This window comes from Myotis daubentonii, chromosome 1 (assembly GCF_963259705.1).
Source record: "Myotis daubentonii chromosome 1, mMyoDau2.1, whole genome shotgun sequence".
Taxonomy (NCBI): Eukaryota; Metazoa; Chordata; class Mammalia; order Chiroptera; family Vespertilionidae; genus Myotis; species Myotis daubentonii.
The window spans coordinates 103608411-103629507 of record NC_081840.1 but is presented as its reverse complement, the minus strand read 5'-3'; the positions used below and the strand labels follow the sequence as shown (position 1 = coordinate 103629507).

Sequence of the window (21097 nt, the reverse complement as noted above, 5' to 3'; positions counted from 1 at the left end):
GTCCTTATACTATATGTGAAAAGGCATAATATTATTTGAGGATAGATTCTGATAAGCTAAAATTATATACTATACTCTAAGCCCTAGAATAATTACTAAAAATAATGCCACAGAGCATTATAGCTAATATAGCTAATAAGAACACACAGTAGGGCCTGACCAGCATAATCTCAGTGATTGAGTGTTGAACTGTGAACCAGGAGGTCATGGTTCAATTCCTGGTCAGGGCACATGCCCAGGTTGTGAGCTTGATCCCCAGTGTGGGGCATGTAGGAGGCAGCTGATCAATGATTCTCTTTCATCATTGATGTTTCTATCTCTCTCTCCTTCTCCCCTCCTCTCAGAAATCAATAAAAATATATTTAAAAAGAAAAGAAAATGCAGGAGGTAAAGAGAATCATAAAACACAACAACAAAAAACTCAACCCAGGGACTTCTGGTCTAGGTAAAATAGTATAGATTCATTTCTCCCTGTTAAGTACAGCTATTCCCTAAAAAATAATATGAAAGGAAAACTCTAAGTTGATTAGAGACCTCAGGACTAAAGGAAAAACAACCTCAAGGTGTCTTGGGATGCTCTTACCCAATAAAAGAAGTAACTGAGGATTAGCATTTTCTGACCCCCCAACCTGTACAGAAGGCAGTTTCAGATAGGCTCACTTATACCTTGGACTGAATAAGAGCACTGACAGCACTAGGCAAGCTTAGCAGCATCAGAAATGGAGATTGATTGATAGCCCTGCTAGTGATAAATGCCCCAAAGAAGTGCGCTCATTTCTCACTGGGGCTGAGACTCCCTTCCTCAACCAAAGACACAGAGAGGCACTGGCAAGAGGTATCCCCTGCAATAAGAAACTAACCCAGGAAGTGCTCTAATTCCCCTCTAGGCCTGAGACTCCCAAGCTACATCCAAAGACACTGAGTGGCTGGGTGGTCCTAACAAGGAAACCTACCACAATAAGAACCTGGTCCAGAAAGTCTCTTTGTACTCTTGGACAGAGAATCTCTTTTCCCACCTAGAGGCCCTAGATACCCTGGCTTGGGGAAAATATACTCCACCACCCCAATTAGTACCAACAGAGGGAGTCCAGTGGCACCAATGAAACAAGCAGAAAAATAGCACAACTTGGCTCTGAAAATTAAGTGGTTATTGGAACCACAGCCCACAAAATTAGTCCAGCACCTGTGTGCTAAACATTATATGGTGACTGTCTGCTATCATAAGAGATCTAAATAGGGCCCAGAGTCTGCTAACATAAAAGCCCAATGTCCAAGATATGATAAAAAAATTACTGCTTACCAAGAACCAGGATTTTAAAGTGGTCATCATAAAAATGCTTCACCAAGGGCTCAGTAGTAGAGTGGAAATGACAGAGAATAGCTTCAATGAAATTGAGGACAGGTCAATAGAATTTATTTAGTCTGAACAATAGAAGGAAAAGAGACTGGAAAAAAATGAATAGAACCTCAGGGACCTGTGGGACAATAACAAAAGATCTAACATTTATATCAGTGGAGTCCCAGAGGGAGAAGAAAAAAGAGAATGGGGCCAAAAGGGTATTCAAGGAAGTACTGTAATGACAAAAATTTTTGGCAAACAACAACAACAAAAAACCTATATATTCAAGGAGCTTAGTAAACTCCAAATTGGATAAGCCCAAAGAAATCAATGTTAAGATATACAATAATTACATTTCTAAAAACTAAAGACAGAATAAAAACCTTGAAAACAGCCAGGGAGAAACAACAACCTTCAGGGAAACATCAATTTGAATGACAGTGGATTTCTAATTGGAAACCATGGAGGCTGGAAAGAAGTGGCACAGCAATTTTGAAGTGCTAAAAAAAGAACTGTCAGTCATAAATACCATGTTTGGTGAAACTATCCTTCAGAAATGAAGAGAAAATAAAGATATGCTCAGATGAAGAAAAACTAAAATAATTGTTGCTAGCAGACCTGCCCTTGAAGAATGACTGAAGGAGGTTCTCCGAACAGAAAGGAAATGGCAAACAAAGGAATTTTGAAGCATCAGGAAGTAAAAACAATGGAAAAAGCAGAAATAGATGTACATACAATAAACCATCCCTCTCTTCATGAGTTTTATAAATCAAATCTGATGACTAAAAATTGTTACACCATTCGCTACTTAAGATAATAATATTTAAAAATGGGGAAGATCAAGGGATCTAAATAAAAGTAAAGTTTCTAAACTTCACTTGAAGTGGTAAGATGTTGACACAAATAGACAAACATAAGATACATACATATATATGTGGTAATACTCCGAGCCTCTAATAGGAAAATGATACACAATGCACTAAAAAACAGTATAAACAAATCAACATGGAATCCTAAAGTTAATTTGGGTAAGAATCCAAAAGGACCTTACACTGACATAGCTGCTATATGAACATTTGCCTAATTCAGACCATCAGAGAACTTTATGGCTAGAAGATTATTTATTTAGTGTTTCTCAATCATTAAAGTGTGTTTTAATCACTTGGTGATCTTGTTGTAATGCAAATTATGATTGATTAGGTATGTGATGGGATATAAGATTCTATATTCCAAGCAAACTGTTAATCCAAGGACAACACTCTGAGTAGCAAGGAGTTATTTCAATCCCTTTCTCTAACAGTTGATGAACAGATGGCTTTCCTGGTGTTTTAGAGCATTGCAATGAGGACCTAAAGCCATTGGACTTCAGTTTTATTAATAGCAATTCCTCTAACACTTACCATGAAGATCTCTGGTCTGGCCTTGGTTGCTGCCCTTCCTATGTCATAATTTTCAATATTCCTTCAATTCTGTGACTGAATCAGAAAATTCCTTGCAATCAATTTCCTCATTTTTTTTTTTTTTGCTTTAGCTGTTCAGTCAGTTTTTGTTGTATGTGATCAAAAGAATCTTCACTAACATAGGCTGAGTGTTGAACTTGGAGCACAATGAAACATACTATATTTGCATCACAAGAAAATAAGTTCTTCCTCTGAGATAGAGCAATTGAGATATTTTTGTAAAAGTTTACACAAGCCCACTGGTGATTCAGAAATATTCTTCTCCAGTATGACTTCTCCCTTCATTTTCTAGGCTCCAATCCAACTTCCTAATTGGTCTCTTCATTTGAATATCTAGTACACATCCCAAACTTAATATGTCTAAACCCGATCATCTGTAGCAAGTGGCATCATCTTTCATGCAGTTGCTCAGATAAAAACCTAGAAATGATCCCAATTTCTCTTTCCTTTCCCAAATCCAATTGATTATTAGGTTCTATGAATTCTACCTTAAAAAATATAGCCAGAATCCAACCACAACCACTTACCATCTGAACTGCTTCATCTCTCTCCCCAGCAAACTGCAATAGTCTCTCAGTTGCACTTTCTGTTTCTATTCTACCTTTGGCACATAGTGCCAGAAGGATTCTTTAAAAATATAAACCAAATCATGTTACTTTCATACTCAAAACCTGTCAGTAGCTTCTCTTCACACAGAGAATAAAATCCAAACACCTACCATGATCTACAAAAACTTATGTGATCTGACCTTTGACTGAACCTCTTAGTTAAATTTCTTCCTTGTATATCCTACTCTAGCCATCTGGTCACGTTGTTATCTCTCCCACTACAGGATAAGTCTCAGAAGACAGGAATTTTTTCTGTTTTACTCACAGTCATATTTTCAGTGTCTAGGGCAATGTCTGACACAGAGTAATCAATAGTTTTAAAATAAATAAGAGAATTAGTAAAATCCTAATCCAAAAGAAAGCAGAGAAAAAAGAAAAAGGGAGCAAGAAAAAGATGGGACAGATACAAATACATAATAAAACAATAGCTATAATTCAACTATTTAATGAGACAAATAAAAAAATAAATAGTGATATAGTACATATAACTAAATCATTTCTGAAAGTACATTAAATTGCAATTGCCTAACACTACAATTAAGTCAAAAACTGGAAAATGGAAAAAAAAAAAGCAAGGATAACTATATACTGTCTGGAAGAAATACAGTTTAACTATAAAAGTAAACTGTATGGAAGAAGATATATCATGCTAACAATGATCACAAGAAAGTTTCAATGGCTATATTAATATCAGATGAACAAGTTTTTAGAGCAAAGAATATTACCAGGATAAAGAAGGTCATTTCATAATGAAAACTGGATCAATTCATTATGGAGCACACCATTATAAGAATTAATGCATCTAATAACAAAACTTCAAAATATAGGAAGCAAAAATTGATACAACTGCAAGGATAAAAAGATAAATCTCAAAGAATGTCCATAAACAGACAGACACATATATATGGTCAATACATTTTTGATAAAGTTGTAAAGGCAATTCAGGGGATAATGGATAGCCTTTCCAGCTAACTTTACTGGAACAATTGGATAGTCATATGTGCAAAAGTAAACATCAGTTCATACTTTGAACCATATAAACAAATTAACTCTAAGTAGATCACAGACTTAAATATAAAAGAATCATAAAGCTTGTAGAAGAAAATGTCTATCATTATAGAAGAAAATCTGTGATGTTTGGTTAGGCAAACACTATTTACATATAACATCAAAAGCACAATTCATAAAAGAAATAGTATCTAATGAAGAGGGAATATGCTAATTGACCCTCACACTGTCGCAAAGATGGCAGCACCCACAGCCAATTAGGACGGAATATGCTAATTGACTGCCCTGCCCTCAAAGATGATGGCGCCCACAGCCAATCAGGAGGGAATATGGTAATTGACTGCCATGCCCTCAAAGATGGTGGCACCCACAGCCATAAGATGGCGGTGTCCAGTCTCCTCAGCCCTGCCATGCGCCTGCCTCAGGAGTCCCCTGCCCCCTCAGCCTCCCAGCCCGTCAAGGCTGGCCTGAGGCACAGGCAAGCCTCAGATGGCGGCTGCCCAGCCACCCAGGATTGCCTGAGGCTCAGGTAACCAGGGCTGGTTGAGGCTTGCGCTGCCGGCAGTGGCAGCAGCAGAGGTGTGATGGGGGTGGTCTTCCCCTGATCGTTGGGTCATCTCCCACCCCTGAAGCTCCCAGACAGTGAGAGAGGGCAGGCCAGGCTGAGGGACCCCCCACTCCAGTGCATGAATTTTCATACACCAGGCCTCTAGTAAATTTAATAAATTAGAGCTCACTAATTTAAGAACTCTGCTCTTAGAAAGCATGGTAAAGAGAAAGAAAAGACATCCATTGATGGGCAGAATTGCATTCAGAATATATAATGAAGTTTCACCACTTAGTAATCAGAAGATAAATAACCAAAAACCAAATTAGCATGAGATTTTAATAGACATTTCACCAATGAGATAGATGGATGGCAGATAAGCTCATGAAAACATGCTGAAAGTAAGGAAATACAAATTAAAACCACAATTACATATCACTGGGCACCAATTAGAATGTCTAAAATTAAAAAGACTGAGGATACCAATGTTGGCAAGAAATTGGAGCAACTGGAACTCTCATGTTTTGCTTGTGGGCATGCACATAAAAAAACCCCTTTGGAAACAGACTGTAAGTTTCTTAAGAAGTTAAAAGTACACCTACTATATGTTCCAACAACTCTACTCTTAGAAAGGAAAATATATGTTCAAAGATTATACACAAATGTTCCTAGTAGCTTTATTTATAATAATCCAAAACTGGAAACAACTGCAATGTCTATCAATAGCTGAATGGATAAACAAACTCTGGTATCTCCACATAATCAAATACTGCTCAGCAATAAAAAAGAATGGGTTACTATGTATTGATATTTGCAAGAAAATGAGTCTCAAAATAATTATACCGAGTAATGAAATCCAGACAAAAAAGAATTTATACTATATTGTTGTATTTATATAAAATTCTAGAAAATACAAAGTAATCTGTAGTGAAATAAGGCAGATCAGTGGGAGATTGAAATGGGGTTGGAGGAGAGGAGGGACAAGAAGGAGGGATTATAAAGGAGCATGAAGAATTTACCTGGGTGATAGATGTGTTCGTTATCTTGATTGTGGTGATGCTAGGTATATCATAAATAAAAATTTATCAAATCATAACTTTAATTATGTGTACCTTATTGTATGTCAATTATCTTTCAATATATGTTTTTCAAGAAAGAAAATAGGAGTTGACTTATTTGAAGGTCTCATATGCTGCCGTTTGACTTACAAAATACTAACTTTTTTAAAGGCGATGTCTTTTTATTATAGTTCAATCACACATTCTTAAAAGTGTCAGTGAATCAAATTTAGAATCTTATAAAACATATAATCAAAGAGACCTTAGAGATTCTATAATAATTTTTTAGGTGAGGAAACTAAAGGGGATGGGGTAAATTGATGTGCCCCAAATTATATAAGAATTCTAGCTCAGAGAAATAAAAGTTTTGGTTTCTTGACACCCATTAAGCTAAGTCTACAGTGACATATAAATACATGGTCAAAATGTTGCAGACAAATGGTCTCAACTTGACTACCTGATAGTAAATTCACTGGTTGAAAATACAATCTTTCTAATAGTTGTTGAGCATAGCACAACATAACCAGTAGTTTCATTTGACCATAAATACTTTGGTAAATTTTATAACCCATATTGGTGGCTTTAAATGGAATGCATTTAATATATTTAGTATTTGCTTCTGTGCAAATTACAAAAAAAGCATACTTTCTTCAGAAAATTTTCATAATATGCTGTTTTTTTATTTGTTTAAGATCAAAAGAATATTTGCTGGAAAATGGTCATAATATATACACAAGTCTATGATTTTTTCAATGTGAATGGCACCTTAATGGAGGATTATACATGTACCTTTATCAGAAAATAGAATGTACCACTAAGATATTAGAAGTATAAACTGCTAGCCCTAGTTGGTTTGTCTCAGTGGATAGAGCGTTGATCTATGGATTGAAGGGTTCTGGGTTCGATTCCAGGCAAGGGCACATGCCTGGGTTGTGGTCTAGATCCCCAGTAGGGGATGTGCAGGAGGTAGCCGATCAATGATTCTCTCTCTTAATTGATGTTTCTCTCTCACTCTCTCTCTCTCTCTCTTTCTTCTTTCCTCTCCTAACTGCTATAATTTCAAACAAGGTATTTAAGTATTATTAACTCTAAAATTGTAATTTTCCTCAACTGGCAAACAGAAGTGTATTCTCATACCAATGTACATAATCAATTTTTGAACTAGTTTTATTTACATTTAAGTCTTTGGGATATTTAAGAGTTAGAAATAAGACTTTTCTCCATCTTTAGGGAAAAGTGCTATAAACCTTGTCTTGTATGAGTTAAATGTATCTAAACCAACAATTTCAATTACATTTTAGAAAAAAAAAGTTGCAGTAATATTTGTTGTAGATGACTAAGGATGAGGTAATGGTGGCTTAGCAACATGTTTTAGTTAAGACTGCACTCAAGAGAATTTGGTTTGTGTCCCAGTTCCACAGTTGGGCCAAGAAAAGTAATTACAGTGATTAATAATAATATTTGATTTTCGACTCCTGAGCCCACTCCTTAGAGCTGGTAGTATCTGGGGGCAGAAACAAATTGAAGGGAGGAAATGGGAAATATGTCCTACCATTTGAATTCTTAAGCAGTATATAGTCCCAAAGCTGCCATTACAAAAGCTGCCTGTGTCACCCCATGAATTTTTACATGGAGTTTTCAGCTTCTTGATTTCCTGATCACCTTGGAACTGAAGGCAGAGCAGAGGTGATATTTTCACTCTTTAGGAACAAGTTTTAATTAATACCCCCTTAAGAAGCACCTCCTCAGGTTTGTAAGTGCTGTTAAGGAATTTGTAAGTGGTGATGAAGAGAGGGAACATGTAAATGAATCAGAGCCTCTGCTTTGAAAATCAAAAGCAAAACAAACAAAAATAACATATTTTGTCTTTAACATGAGAAAGGATCTCATATTCTTACCTCTGGTTGGATTCTGAGGGCCAATGCAAAAAGAGTTCTAAGATAGCCCAGATTTAATATAAGCAAGTAAATGAAAAGAAGGAGAGAAAGAAAAAAAAAAAACTGCTCAGGGCAGGACTGGGTTTCAAGACTTGAGTAGCCTTCAGTTCTGCTACCACCAGGAGGAGTTGCTATGGGAATCATTGCAAAAGATTAAATACATCAAGAATATGTGATTGTGAGAAATGGGTAGGTTTTTCTATTTGTGGGGTTCTCACATTTCTTTTCTAACTCATATACAAAAACTCCCCCATAAACACAGAGTTCATTAATAAGTCTCTGCTCTATGCTAAACATAGGGCAAGTGAAATGTTCATATTTTGCAGTAAAAATTAACTTTTTGTAGTGCTTGCTTGTTTCTGATCCCAGCACCACTTTTGGAGTAAACTCTGTTATCTCCTCTTGACTGAAAAATAACTTCATAGGGGTGTGTTGGCAGAGGGGTCGGAGCAGGTCAGCATGGGGCTCCTTGCTGTTCCTCTCATCCTGCCATCATCACATACACCGTATTTATTTTATCTCTAGAATCTGGAAAATATTTTTAATCCTGTTACTCATTGAAATTCTCCTTAGAAAAAATTTACCAGGAAAGTCAAAGTTAGAAAAATGATTCTCTTAATGCACTTCCTTACAATAGTTTGGATGCTATGATTTAGGTATTCACAAAGTTCAAAATTTTTCAATAGAAGCTTTCTTCATGTTATTGTTATTATGGTGACTTTTTGTCAGTCTCCGAGAAGTCAGTTGTTGAATCTCACCTTGCAAGTAGAGAAAGCTGGATCGGAAAATTTCAGTAACTGACTCATGGCGTCCTGGTAACCTGGAGGCCCTGCACTGTCACTTCATTGTTTGGTCCTTGACCACATTGCCCCTTTACCCTGTGAAAAGATTTTATTTATTTTGAGAAGATTACAATTAGAAAAGTCCATTATTTCTTACTTTAAAATTACTTTTCAGATGAGGTAGTTTTCTAAAGAATTACTGGAAAGTAATTCCCTCTTTTGCAATTATTATGGATCATATTTCAAAGCAAATCTCTGTAAGGAACATATTGCACTTTTTTGTTTGCTTTGCCTTTTCCCACAGCAAGAACTTGACCCTTTGTTATTGTTGTCACAGTTGGCTGGAGAAGAGCTGTATGTCCAATAAGGTCTCTAAAGATTTATTCTATGCAACAAACATTCTGTTCTAGGGAAATAGTCTAATAAGAAATTTATTTTTTAAAACTGCAGTATCTACCACATATAGATGTATTTAACTTGATATTTTCAGAATTAAGAAGTAGACTATATGTTCATGCTTTTAAAAAAATGTGGCTTCACATTATTTCAAGTCCATAAATTTCTCACTTTAAAAATAATTCACAACCAGGAAAGGGGGAAGAGGCATTGGTGCCAGCCTTTTAAGGTTGAATCTCCAGAATAGATTTGACCCCTGTAGCACCCCCAGGAGACTAAAGCCTGCTTCCTCAGTCCAATGCTGCTCTTTGGTTGTTTTAGAAACATAGCAAGGGTGGGGAGATAAAAGGTTGGAGATGGGCCCAGCCAGTGTTGTTCAGTGGTTGAGCGTCAACCTATGAACTTGGAGGTCATGGTTAGATTCCTGGCAGGGCACATGCCCAGGTTGTGAGCTCAATCCCCAGTAGGGGGAGTGCAGGAGGCAGCTGATCAATGTTTCTCTGTAATCATTGATGTTTTTCTCTCTCCCTCTCCCTTCCTCTCTGAAATCAATAAAAGTATATTAAAAAAAAATAAAAAGGTTGGAAGGTTGGAGATGCTCCCTGTGTGGGAGACAAAGGGTAGTATCTATGGACAATACTTTGGGAAAAAATGATCAAGTTTTCTTCTGTTAATAAATAAGACAAAACAGCAACAAGCAATACCAAACCTGACATGGACTAAAAGGCCACTAGCTGCCAGTTGCTTCTCAGACAAGAGCATGCTGACTATCTTCCTCTGAAGCCACCGAGAATATGGACTATCATGCGAATAAAGGCTTTTATGCTTAGAGACGTTGAAGCTCTCTAGCTAAAGCGCACTGTAAACAGATACCTCCATTTTATCTATAGTTTTGGGAGGTGCCAGACAGAAAAGTAACTTTAGATAACTGATATTCTTTTTATTTTTTATTGTTTAATTTTTTGTGCATTTATGTATTACATACTTAGAAAAAGAATCCCAGGATTTTCCCTCCTGTGTGTTTTTATCTTGCTTCTTCATAGTCCATGGTGCCAGCTGAGGTTGTCAGTACAATGAAACCAGACTGATGGGACGGAAACAGGTTATTCTGCCCTTTTTCTGGATCTTTGAGTTATATCAAATATGGAGCTGATTACTCCACACTTGTTCAACCTGCCTGTGAGTTTCACAACAATTTCCCCAGCTCTGTCGTCCTTAATAACTTCAAATTTGCCAAGGTAACCATGTTTCATCGTCAACTGGGGGATGATGTTGGAGCACACCCTAATAAGAATTTGGACTTTGCCTCTCCTTTCGGCATTGCTGATACTCTCCAAAGCACCAGTCCTTATGGCAGCATGGAAAGATGGCAGAAAGAGGTGATATCCTTTTTATGCAATAGTTAAGGATCTTTGAGGACTGTGGCCAGTGACAGTAATATTCTTCTCCAAGTCAGGAGTCACCAGCTGTCCTTCTCCACCCCTTTTCATGAAACACTTTTTATCTTTTCAACACTAGAAACATGTCCATACTGATTTCAGGAGGATGAGAGTGTGTGAATTAAACTAATCCTATCACCACCTTTTGCTGTAGGACTTTGACAAGAACATATTAAATGTATACACCTCGTTTCTTTTATAGATTTGTTCTGAATGATCTCAGTGTGGAAGAAAATCAAATGCAAAGTCTTATTTGAATGCACTTAAGACTAGAGGTTTACATTCAACATGCTTCAGTTTCACTTGTGGGTATTTTTCTCCTAAAGTGCTGTCAATTGCCACTTTGTTTGATTCTTTTCAAATGCAGCTTGGCAGGAACGCTGACCACATCAATTTCATGTTCTCTTTTGTCTGACTCAAGGATATCAGACACTATTTCATCTTAATGAGGTCTAGTTCTCCTTCTATTACCAGGCTATTTCCCTCTGATAAATGGCAGTATCCTGTGGTGTCATTGCCCCCGTAATAGCAGGCAGGTGAAGAGCAAATGATGCTCCCAATGCTTCTCTCCTAACTGAGCCACTGCTCTGATGCCAAGCTGCCTGGTCTCAAAATCTTGAGCAAATGTTCATCCGGTAGATTTCCCAGGGTCATGACTAAGCTTGCCCGGCACCGGTGCTCTGATTCGTGGTGTAAAGCGAGGATGTCTTAGGAGGATATGACACGTGGCCCGCTTGAAAGGTTTTTTGCCTCCTGTGAAGGGTCACATATGAAAGCTTTTCTTTTTGGTTTCTAAGAAGAGCCAAAGTAGGCAAAAAAGATTGAGTTAAATAATGAAAAACAAAAAAATGTTTTATTTTCTTCCATAATGCAGCCAAGAGAACATTCCAAGATGGACATTTATTCACTCTTCCATTCAATATTAATTGAACTTCAACTTTGGAGAAGATATTGTTCTAATTGATGTGTGGGATGCACAGTTGAGTGGCCTTGAACACTCAGTGGGATTGGAGCCTCATTTGGGGTGAGATCAGAGAAATATTTCCACTGGAGGAAACAGCAAGCATTGACATAGAGATGAAAAAGTGCAGAATTTATATGGGATCAGGACATTTGGAAAGGTGCTTTGAGATCTACATGTCACAGATTATTCTGGTAAGTAAAAGAAAACAAGACTTTTAAAGTCAGAGGTGTGCTTTGCGAATGTAAAACTTAATTCCATCCAAACTATTCCAACTCTTCCCAAATTGTTCTTCAAGTGATATGCAGAATGAGGCATGGGGAGCATTGTTCAACATTTTCAAAGGTTTGATTTCAAGATAATACCCAGGGACAACTGCCTGAATTATATCATGCAAGAAAGATGTTGAGAATATTACAGAGTATTCTCTCCCCACTGAGCCATGTAAAATTTTTTACTTAGGTCTCAGTACCAGTACTAAAACTAATTATTCTCTTCTTAAAAAATTCATTTTTTTAAAATAGTTTCAAAAAGTGTTTCCTTCTCTGCCTTGGCTGCTAAAAAATGCAGATCCCCATAAACAGGAGACTTCTAATAGAGTACTTATGACAATCACTTTTTATTTTTCCTCATTTTCTTGGCTTGTTTTTGAAATATTATGTAAGTCACATAAAATCATTTTAGAAATACAAAGTGACATAATCAAGAACTAAAATAAGAGTTACAGAAAACACTTAATTTTTCAAAGTATTCTAGCTAAGACTTGAACTTTCTCTTCCTCACCAACTTCCCGTCAAGGATTGAAGCTCTGAGTCATTCATTTGCTGGAACCTACAATAAAAATAAAAACAATTTTTGGGAAAACTTCTAGACTTGTAGAGGACCTACATTGAGATATGTTTCAGCTTGTATTGTCTTTTGGTATTGTCTGGTGTGACCAATTACCAGATGTTATATAAAGGAAGTTCTTAAAAGTAAATATGAACCAAGAAAGCAAGAATTTGGCAACTTTGGAACTCAGGAATTCTGAACAAAATGAGAATAGAACATTAAGTTCTTAAATTTTTTGATGCATAATTTATATCAAGAGCTATAAAACAGCTCTCGCCAATTTGGCTCAGTGGATATTGCATAGGCCTGTGGACTGAAGGGTCCCAGATTTGATTCTGGTCAAGGGCACATGCTGGGGCTGAAGGCTCAATCCCCAGTAGAGGGTGTGCAGGGGGCAGCTGATCAATGATTCTCTATCATCATTGATGTTTCTCTCTCTCTCTCTCTCTCTTCCTCTCTGAAATCAATAAAAATATATTTTAAAAAATAAAAAAAGGAAAGCTGATTTTTTTTTAAAAAAAGAGTTATAAAACAATGAAAAAAAAATGTTTCTCTTTTCTCATATACACAAACAGGCACATACTACATACAGGAGAATAGTTCCATACTACATATATTTTTCTCTTCCAGACAAATTTGGTCAAAACTTTGCATATACAATTTCTTCTGGAATATACATGCATTAATCCCAGAGTCAGATACATCTGCAAATAGTTGAAAATCAAACAGTTCATGCCACTTACACTGCCAAAGTGACACCCCATTTAAATTTTTCATAAATGTTTTCCAGATTTGCAAATCCTCTTTGATGTCTTAAATTTAAATTTAATGAACAAGTGCTGAAATTGTTTTACAGTGGAAGTAAGGCTTTTCAACCACTAGGTAAAGTGGCTGTCTCACTCAAATCATCTGGGGACACAATTTTTAGATGGCCAAACAGAATATACCTGTCTGGGAGTCATTGACTTTTTAGCTGAATGTATTGTGTATATCCTGCAATTTCCCTTTGAGACCACCTGATCCCATCACTACCAAAGCAAGTTCAACACCAAACAAAGCCAACGTGTTGACTAACCTCAGCTCTCTTTCCAGAGCTAATGTGATTCTCAGTTGTCTTGACAGGTGTTCAGAAGTCTCCAAGGACTTTAATAGGCCTAGATAAAAAAACATTGCTGTGAAGAAGGGGAAAAAAACATCCTAGCATAATATTCAGGGATATCTTGAATTTTGTCTTAAAAACTGAGAACAGACCTGGCTGATTTGGTTCAGTTATTTGGAGCATTGTCCCGTGCACCAAAGGGTTTTGGGTTTGATTCTCAGGCGGGGTGCATATGGGTGGAAACTGACCAATGTTTCTCTCTCACCTCGATGTTTCCTTCTCTTTCTCCCCCCCTCTCTCTCCTCTCTCTAAACTCAATAAAAAACATATTCTCCGGTGAGGGTTATAAACAAAACAAAACAAACAAAACAAAATAACCCTGAGAACATCAAGAAGTGAAAAAACAGAATACCAAAGCTTTCTATTCATTTAGAGAAGGGTTCAAAATGCTGTGTATATATTTGAACCAAACACTTCTCAATATGACCCTTGTGACAGAGATGATTCTGTCACAAAGAACCAACAATTGGCAATGAGCCTTTCCCCCTGGTTCTTGGAAACTTGGGCCCACTGGACTGATGATGCTTCTCACCTGCAAGCAAGTCAACATCATTTCCTACCAAGAAATGTAAAAGAATACAGTATGTCCTCACTTAATGTCACCCATAGATTGTTGGAACTGCAGAGAAATGACATATCAGACTAAATTGATATGAACAAGATTTAAGTTCCTATGGCATTTTATCAGTGATAATGAAACGATGTTATTTGAGGACCTGCTATATGCTATTGCATTGCCTGTTAAAGGAACATGGAGACTGAGTTTCCCATAATATTACAGTTTTGAATGCTAACCAAACTCTCTTGTAGAAATGCATCTATCTCCAGAACCAGCATCATTGGCGGCACCCGGGTGTTTGCTAGGTATGCAAATTTATTGCCCCCTCCCCAGACCTACTAAATCAGAATGTCTGAGCTTGAGACCCCATTACCTCCACTGGCTCATGCTTGGCAACAGGTGATTCTGATGGATATTGGCCACTAACTAGGGGGCTGTTCCGCTCCCTGGGCTCTTCATGCCTTTGGCTTTGTGCCCTACTCTCAGCTGTTCAGAATATGGAACCCACATTCACAGACTTACTAGTAGAGATGATGGCTTTCAGCTGTTCTTCTCAGCTGGCATTTTCCCCCCACCTACCAACAGTGCCATGCCTTCTCCATTGTTTCTTCTGACATTGGTGCCATCTTGTGCTTCTTATTGATGGGGGGAGGGAGAGCCCTTGACTATTCCTGGAAGCAGAGAGTAAAATTCCTCTTCAATAAAAAACTTTTTTATTTTTCATTTCTCAAATGCCAATACCATGTAGTTTAATGGCTCTTTTCTCATTTATTTTGTTCTAAATCAAAAAACTTGAATAATTCACCTCCCCAGTAGTAGAGGTGGAGCCATTATCCAGTTTAAAAACTGCTCTTTAACATTCCGCATGATTATGCTAGTAACTATTTTGACAGAGACCAGGGCCAGTCTTCCTCTGGTAGTCTAGGTTTCTCAAAGTTCAGAGCTAGGGTGGGAGTGCTGGCTGAATGTGTATCTGTTTTCCATTCTGGGATCCAAACAATTGGCCTGTTTTTCAACCCTGTTCACTGTAGTAGGGCTAGTTGTCCTGTTCCTGCCCAAATTCCTGGTGGTGTTAGTGTATGTATATGTGCGTCTGAAAATATAAATGTTGGGTAACAAAATGGAGAAAGAAATAGAAAACATGACAATATCATCAGTAAGACTCTCTGAAGTCCATGCTAAAGCTAGCAGTTGAATCTTCAAAAGCAAACTTTGGGGGTTGTATAGGATGTGGCCAAACATTTGGAAGTGAAGGTTGTTTCCTGGTCCTTTCATTAGGATCTCAAATTCATCCTGGTTATACAGAGTGCTTTCAAATTTTTTTTTTTTTTTTTTTTTTTTTTTTTTTTTTTTTAGGATCTTAAAGAATTTACCCCTGCGCGCCTGCCCCCCCCCCCCCCAAAAAAAAAAAAAAAGTTTGGAGTAAGGTCAAAGGGTTAACTGTGTTCCCCTTTTGAATACACAAATGAATGAATTTATTTCTCAAGAGCTGGCTTTAATTATCAGTCATATGAAAGATTTGGGAACCTAACTCGGGAATCAGGATATTACGTCGTCTTTCTATCAGACTGCTTTGAGCCTTAACAGACTGATTCAATTAATTGTTCCTTCCCACTTATTGCTGCCTTTTGTAAGCCATTATTCTGCCTCCTTTGAACTCCATTTCCTGCTCACCACTCAACCTTCACAGTTGCACACATACACTTTTTCTTTTCCCTTCACCTTTATCTGGAACACTTTTGCTTTAAATATCTTTCCAAACCCTTGAAAAAACACTTAAATTGTATAAGAATGTCACCTGTGTGCTGTGTTTCCCAAAAAAAAATAAAATAAAAAGTGTTATTCATTGCAACCTCAGTGCTAACTTTTTCAGTCCATAATTAGCTCATCTGCCAAGTTCAATTAAAACTGTCATCTTGGCGGAGTCACAGAGCGGATGAGTAGCTGGTCCTGCCTACCTTTCCTTGCAAGCTTGGAGATTTGCTCAGCGCTGTTTATATTTTTCAATACAATGTTCCCATCCGGCCTGGAAGACAAGAAAATGTTGCAGTAACTCCCAACCAATCAGCTTTGTCCTGACACCTCTTCCTGAGAGCATGACATAGATCTTAGAGTTGGTGCCAAAAATGGTGGGTACTTCTGTTCATGAGGAGAGTATGACAAAGAGAATATGTATTGTCTTAGTCTGTTCCAGCTTTTATAACAAAATAATATAGCCAGTTAGCTTATAAGGAACAGAAATGTATTTCTCACGGTTCTGGAGGCTGGAAAGTTCAAGATCAAGGTGCTGACAGAATCACTTTCTGGTTGGCTGTCCTCAAAGGGCAGAAGGGGGCCAGGAAGCTCTCTGAGGCCTTTTTTATCAGGACACTAATCCCATTCACGAGACTCCACCATCAGAACTTAATCCACCTCTCAGAGGCCCCAGCTCTTAATATCATCACTCTGGGAGTTAGGTTTTAACATATACTAGTATATGACTTTTGGAGGAACATAAATATTCTATCTATAGTACTTGTGTGTAATTATGTGAATTTTAGAGAATTAATGGATGTTCTAAGTGATACATGTATAAGTATTTGTGGAAGTGAACAAAATTAAGGAGAAAACTAAGGAAGAAAAAGAAGCTAATTAACATCTAGAAGCTTTTTGACAGTGGAATGGGGAAGATCCAAGCTGTGCACTTAACCATGGTTGTGCCAAGGGGACCTTCAGGCACCTTCTTCCTCTCTTTTCAGAGCCTCTAATACCATCAACATTTTACTCTCCCTCCTTTTTTGTCCATTTTGCTCTTTTTGTCTCTCAACCCCACCCTTAACGCCTGATGTCTACATGCTTTAGATAGTCATCAGTGGCTAGAGCCTGATGACTATAGGTTGTTCTCTCTTCTCATTTGCACTTTATTATTTTTTAAAAAATTTATCTTTATTGTTGAAAATATTACAGATGTCCTTTTGTCCCCCCCTCTCCATTGGCCCACTACACCTTGTACCCACTGCTCCAAGGCCTTCACCACACTATTGTCTGTATCCATGGGTTATGCATATATGTAAGTTCCCCTGTTAATCTCCTCCCCTCCCCCCTTTTCCCTCTGAAATTTGTTATTTTAAAAGAGGAGAGTACTTCTGTCTGGAAGTTTCATGAAGGCAAAGAGTTTGGATTTACAATGGATACCAGTAAATATGTGTTGACTGATTGCTGCTGTTATGATTGCTCTTGAGGTATGATGATAGGCCACCTGGAGTGTTGATGTTGGGTTGTAGGTAGGGCAGAACAAGGGTGGTTGGGATGTATTTTAGCTCATACTCAAAATGGAAAAGCTGACTCTGTGTGACTATAAGTGCTGAGCTGCCCTCAGGCTAGGCCATACTTGGGAAGGGGAATTAGTTTTGGGAATCAGGCAAAACCTGGAGTGTGCAGAAGGGAGAAAGAGGCTGGGATATCCTACAGAATCCACACTTAGCTTCCTGCTTTATGCCCTTCTGAATATTGTCATTCCATTAAATGATGGGTTGGAACTAGAGAAGGATCCAGACTGGGGTTGGGATGAAGGGTCTCAGGGTTGAAAATATGTTTCAGTCACCAAGCTGGCCATTTTCAAAATTTCACTGGCTTGCAATTCACAGTTCTATCCCGGGATGTCACCTTCATCAACTTTACTAGCCCACACTGACAACGCCAATGGCAAGCTGCAGGAAAGGCTCACAGAAAGCCAAGATAGTTCTGGGTTAGAGAAAGCTATTACTTTGCTGTCAAAGAGAAAAAGAGCACCAACCAGGGATTTAAGAAGCCAGACAAGGTTCCTCACATACTGCAGCACCAAAAGGGTCTTTTTGAGGGGCTGTCACATGACCTTTCTTTGCACTGAATGCTACTCACTTTTTTCCTCGTTTCTATACTTCACAATCCTGTATGTGATTGACTGGAGGCTTTCCATGTGTGTTTTTATTAGACACTAAAAGAACAATGGAAAGATTAAAATATTTATGTGCATTTTAGAGTATTGTGTGTGAGGATTATTACAATTATGAAGAACCTCTTTGCATAGATTTCCAAATACTGATCCTGTTTAAAAGATAAGCTTTTTTCCCCTAACTCGTTTCAGTTCAGTCTTCACTGTATCTAGGAGGTCTTTGTTATGTTATTTCTTTTTTATATAATGAAAAATGTCTCTGATTATTTTACATGTGGGAAAATAAATTATTTAAATTTTTTATTGCTGCTGATTTTTTACATGTGATTAAATTGCTATTGCATGAACTTTACATTTGAATGTGATCCTCAGTCATGGTTTGAATACTGGTTCAGAGCATGACTGTTCAACAGAACAGAAATTTCTGCGAAAATGGAAATTTTTTTTGTTGTCCAATATGGTGGCCACTAGCCGTATGTGGCTACTATGCCCTTGAAATATGGCTAAAGTGATTGATACTCTAAATTTTATTTATCTTTAGTTAATTCAAGCTTAAACAGCCACATGTGGCTACTGTTTATCATAATGGGCAGTGCAGGCTGAGTGGAGTGATTTCAGCGGTACCAGAAAGGACCTTTCGCCAACATTACTGCCTTACCCCACAGCTCATAATGCTTGGAATACTTAAACAGCAATGAGGCTGCTTATGGACTGAATGTGTCTCCCCCCCACCCCGCCTCCCAAATTCATATGTTGAAATTTTAACTCCCAGAGTGTTGGCATTAAGAGGAGGGGCCTTTGGGAAGTAATTCAGTTATGAGGGTGAAGCCCTCATGAATGGGATTAGTGTCATGAGAAGAGACATGAGAGAGCTTGCTTCCTCTCAGTTCTCAGCCATGTGAGGACACACAAGAAAGTGGCCATCTGCAAACCAGAAGGAGGTCCTCACCAGAACCCGACTGTGCTGGCACCCAGATCTCATACTGCCCAGCCTCCAGAACTGTGAGAAATAAATGTTTGTTGTTTAAGCAACTCAGTCTTTGTAATTTGTTATAGCAGCCAGAGCTGACTAGGCCAAAAGCCTGAAGTGTAAGTGTCAAGGCACTTAAATTCTTATTAAGGTTGAGGTGGTGGTGGCGGCTCTAAAGTAGAGGAGGACCTGACTTTCTATAAGTCGTGCAAGAAAATCAGCCTCCTTAGAATAAGGATCCCTTGTTAAAGATGCAATACATGGTATTCTCGTTGAGTGACCGAGAAAAGGGAGGAAAGTGTGAGCCAGGTGATAGTGTTTCTGAAATGGCTAGTGAGAGGGGCCAGGAAGCAACACATTGAAGGGGAGAAAAAAAGTGGGGTCAAGACAAAATAAACAATTTGTACTCTTCCCCTGTCATGTCTCCTATGCCGAGAAGGTTAAATAGCGAGAGGACTGCAAAGAGCACAAGGGGCCCTAAGCAAAGGGGCCTTGGCCTGCCCACCCCCAACAGTGGCAACAAATGGGGAATTTCATAGTTCCTCTCTTGATATATTCTATCGAGGGCAGGAGTGTGCTTTATTTATTTTTGAATCCCTGAGGAGACTATCTCCAGGAACATCTTGATGAATATTTGAGAACTAACTGGAAGGGTGTCTGAGCTGTGCTTTCTCATCTTCACTAACTCTTTTCATAACTGACCAGATCCTGTCTTTGCTCCCATCTGCCTATGGGGAACTCATTTGGTAGGTCAGGAAGGCAGAATTGTTATTCCTGGTCTCCTTTTTCCTTTGAGGGTTGTGGCAGCCAGAAGGGGACAGTGGCTGAGAAGGATTTTAAATGCCTTCCCCGCCAACTTGTTTGAGAACAACACAAAAGAATGCTAAAGTTGAAAAATGCCCAGACTTTTATAAATGATTTATGAATTCCATTAGCTAGAACTCATTTTACCTTGTCCTTGGCAGCTGGCTTGAGAAAAGGTGAGGAGTAACTCAGAAATTTCTGAAATCTACTGACAGAGGTGGAATGTCCTTTTTCTCATTTATTTTTTTTAACTAGAGGCCTGGTGCATGAATTTGTGCACAGGTGGGGTCCCTTGGCCTGGCTGGCGATCAGGGCCATCTTGCCCAGTCAAGGGGGAGGGACTGTGGGAAATTGGCCAGCTGAGAGAGATTGGCTGTGGGAGTGCACTGACCACCAGGGGGCAACTCCTGCATTGAGCGTCTGCACCCTGGTGGTCAGTGCATGTCATAGCGACCAGTTGACTAGTCATTCAATCAACTGGTCATTTGATCAACTGGTCATTCGGTCGCTTAGGCTTTTATATATATATAGAGAGAGATAGTTAAAAGTAAAATTTTGCATGTGGGATTTCTCTATACAACTCCCATCTCCACTAGCCTGACTCATTCCCTCCTTTCTATCCCTACCTCCCACCATCACTCTTGTGGCAAAAATATTATTTTTTTAAATGAAAGGCCATGATTCTTCAGATTATTAATCCTGCCAAGGGTATGTTAGTGAAAATCATTTCAGATGATATATTCACTATGAAGTTTTAGAAAAAACTGACCATTCATGAAAGGAAGACTCAGATTTAAGAGTTCACATCTTAATAATACTCTTTATTGGTAGAGTACAGAAATTTTTACTGAGAAAGCTCATAAATTGATAATATGAATACTATAATATTTTCCATGTACACTGGTATAATAAAATAGTTCTAAAAATCACTCTAAGTTCTTTCATGTAAGATTGCTATATAAATACACATTGTCAATATCATTACAGTTTCCCATTTCTTTTCTCCCACTCACAATTTTTTCTTCCACTGGCACCCAACCTCTTAAGAAATGAGAGAGAAAATATCAAGTGCTGGGAGAAATAATCATTGTTCATAAGTTAGCTGCTATAATGTGCTGCTAGTGTCAGGAAGAAAAATAAACATAAAACAAAATTATTTACAACAGTTGATGAACTGAAACTTTTTACTCAAGGAGAGATTCCAAAGATTGGACATCCTGTGCAATAAGCCACTTCCGGCAGCAGGGTGACTGGGTTCTTAGATTCAGAAATTCCACTGGTTTAGCAGAATGCCATAGGTTCATCTAATCACATAATTTATTGAGC

General features: G+C 38.1%; 1 long non-coding RNA gene and 1 pseudogene across 1 annotated transcript in view; both read right to left on the bottom strand.

The window, feature by feature from the left end:
- The window catches only part of LOC132211217 (uncharacterized), a 1824365-nt gene that overhangs the window by 496287 nt on the left and 1306981 nt on the right, over nucleotides 1-21097 (bottom strand). The window lies entirely within an intron of this gene.
- Nucleotides 10121-11089, bottom strand: LOC132228172 (small ribosomal subunit protein uS8-like; annotated as a pseudogene).